Genomic DNA, 3183 nt, shown 5'->3' on the forward strand with positions numbered 1-3183 from the left:
ACACACACACACACACACACACACACACACACACACACACACACACACACACACACACACACACACACAAGCGCACACGCACATGCACACACACGCACACACGCACACGCACACGCACACGCACACGCACACGCACACACACACACACACACACACACATACACACATATAATTATACGTATACATATATATATATAATATATATACGATTTACTGCAAGCGAGTATTACACACTAACAATATATACGGACCGATCCGCATTTCCGCGATCATATTTCGGAGTAATAGATTGTATTCAATTCTTTTTTCGCCTCCCTATTCCATTACCGCTCGAGTTTTTTCAATAGGTGGCACCACAGACTCGTAGTCGATGGTAATGCGGCCGAAAGAATGCGCGCAAGGAAGAACACGCACGCACGCACACGCACGCACATGCACACGCACACGCACGCACGCCAGGCGAGTGTGATCCAAATAGCTCCCATACTGAAGCGACCTCTGCCGGTAGATGGCGTCCGGAAGTACTTTGACGATCCCGGACCTGTAGCGGATGTTTACGCCGTTCTCCAGGGAGGCATGGGCGTGTACTGAAAAAGCAGACGCGAACAACAACGTTAAGATCGCAATAATCACAGAATATCTATGGCATATATATTATCAGGAGTGAATAATTATAGATCTATATTATTCACTACTGATAATATCAAGATGTATATATATCAGAAGATATTATTAGGAGAAATTATCAGGATCTATAATTATATATATCTATAACATTATCCACTCCTGATATTATAGTGTGTTCGCGTAGCGCCGTATTATCGTTAATATTCTATTAATTAATCTAATTAAATCGTGTAATTATTGGAACAACCTGTGGTATGACGTCAGCAGAGTCACCCTCGTAGTTGTTCGAGTGCTTGCTGCGTGACATTCTTTTGGGGGATGGCTTTAGTGGAGATTTCACCTGCGTGACGGAGAAGGAAAGAGACGGCTTAGTCATCTTGGTCTAAGATGTTAGTATATACACAAGTAATACATTAGTGTAAGTAAGATGATAGTTTCTTAATCTAAAGATGCTAGTGTCTTTGTCTTAGATGGTAGTGTACGCGTCCTGATAGAATATAATAGCGTATTAGAGTAATATGCCAGTATCTTGGTCTATGAGATGATATAGGTTTTTAATCTAAAGATGATAGTGTATTTGTCTTAGATGATAGTGTTTTAGTCTGAGGTGATAGTTTCTTAATATACGATGATAATGTCTTGGTCTAAAATAATAGTGTTTTAGTCTAAAATAATAGTGTTTTTAGTCTGAGATGATATTGTTTTAGTCTGAGATGATATTGTTTTAGTCTGAGATGATATTGTTTTAGTCCAAGGTAATAGTGTCTTGGTCTATAATGATAGTGCCTTGGTTTAAAATCATAGTGTCCTAATCTAGAATGATAATGTTTTAATATATAATATGATAGTCTCTTGGCCTTTGATGATAATGTCTTAATTTAGGATTACAGTGTTTTATACTAGTATGATTAGAGTCTTAGTGTAGGATGATAGTGTTTTATACTAGTATGATTAGAGTCTTAGTGTAGGATGATAGTGTTTTATACTAGTATGATTAGAGTCTTAGTGTAGGATGATAGTGTTTTATACTAGTATGATTAGAGTCTTAGTGTAAGATGATAGTGTTTTATACTAGTATGATAGTGTTTTATACTAGTATGATTAGAGTCTTAGTGTAGGATGATAGTGTTTTATACTAGTATGATTAGAGTCTTAGTGTAGGATGATAGTGTTTTATACTAGTATGATTAGAGTCTTAGTGTAAGATGATAGTGTTTTATACTAGTATGATTAGAGTCTTAGTGTAAGATGATAGTCTTTTAATCTAAGATAATAGTGTCTTAGGCTAAAAGAATAGTGATTCAATCTAAGATGATAATTTATGCACTATTCTGGCGTGATAGATGACTGATTCTCTGCGTAATACATCACCAGGGCCGTAGCCTGCGGGGGAGGGGGCAAGGGGGCAGCTGCCCCCCTAGATTCTGGAGGGAAATTTTTTTTTATACTAAAAGAGAATTGTCGTAGTCAGAATGAAGGCTGTACATGTACTCAAATACCATCTCCTGCGATCTACATTTTCAAAAATTTTTGTGGGAGGACCCCCAGACCCCCCACGTATTTCTCACCCTCCCTGAAATCCTGGATCCGCCACTGCCCCCACCCACTAGGAATTTGCTCAGCCTACGGCTCTGATGACGATAGATGCTATAGGTCAGTATTGCGGTGACCAGGCACCTCATGGACATCTCATCGTCTTACCGGAGAGTGGTCGCACGACAACAGACCGTCGAGGCCGTGTTTCTGATGACCGCCGCCAGACTGCGCGACAGGCGCTCCTGCTCCTGGCTTACCCCAGAAACTGTCGAACGACTTCGCNACACACACACACACACACACACACACACACACACACACACACACACACACACACACACACACACACACACACAGACCCCCCCCCACCCCACCCGACACACACGCATAGATAGGGTGCATCCGGTGAGCTAGGGCTGGGTTAGCTATACTGTCTGATACGTGGTGGTGATGGGAGGAAATGGCGAAGACATCACGTACGGCTTGCTGTTGCTGTATGTCGGCGGCTCTCTCGCGCTGCTCTCTCTCGCCTCGTTCCTGCGTCTGCTCGGCCAGCTCCCGATAATACTCGGCACTCCGGCGCTTGTCCGTGCGCCGAATGTCCAGTTTCTGCATCGATTATTCGTCGATCGATTTATCGATTTATCGATTAAATGATTGAATTATATGTTTATTTATGTGTTTGTTTGTTTGTTCATGGTTAGATTGATTGGTTGATTGATTGGTCGATCGATCGATCGTTTAATTGATTGATTGATCGATTGATTGACTGAATGATCGATTGGTAAATTGATTAATATGTCCACCAATCGATTAAGCGACTGTAAAATACTCAGTGTTTAGAGAGTGTTGATCTACTGTAGAATATCATTAATAATATACGAGACGTTAATGATATGCCTATCTGTACAGAGAGGTTCGGGAGCTGTTCATGCAAGCCTCCAATCGCATGGGCAAAAATTACTATAAAATATATATACAATATATATATATATATATATATATATATATATATATATA

At 40.4% G+C, this 3183-nt stretch overlaps 1 long non-coding RNA gene across 1 annotated transcript; it reads right to left on the reverse strand.

The window, feature by feature from the left end:
- Window positions 1-170: 170 nt before the first annotated feature.
- On the reverse strand, window positions 171-2439 carry LOC106819767. The gene is made up of 3 exons (XR_001395491.1): window positions 2329-2439; window positions 875-967; window positions 171-587 (listed from the first exon to the last, which is right to left on the reverse strand). It is a non-coding gene; the product is annotated as an uncharacterized LOC106819767 (long non-coding RNA).
- Window positions 2440-3183: the final 744 nt, after the last annotated feature.

Source organism: Priapulus caudatus, unplaced genomic scaffold (genome assembly GCF_000485595.1).
Source record: "Priapulus caudatus unplaced genomic scaffold, Priapulus_caudatus-5.0.1 Scaffold4391, whole genome shotgun sequence".
Classification (NCBI taxonomy): domain Eukaryota; kingdom Metazoa; phylum Priapulida; class Priapulimorpha; order Priapulimorphida; family Priapulidae; genus Priapulus; species Priapulus caudatus.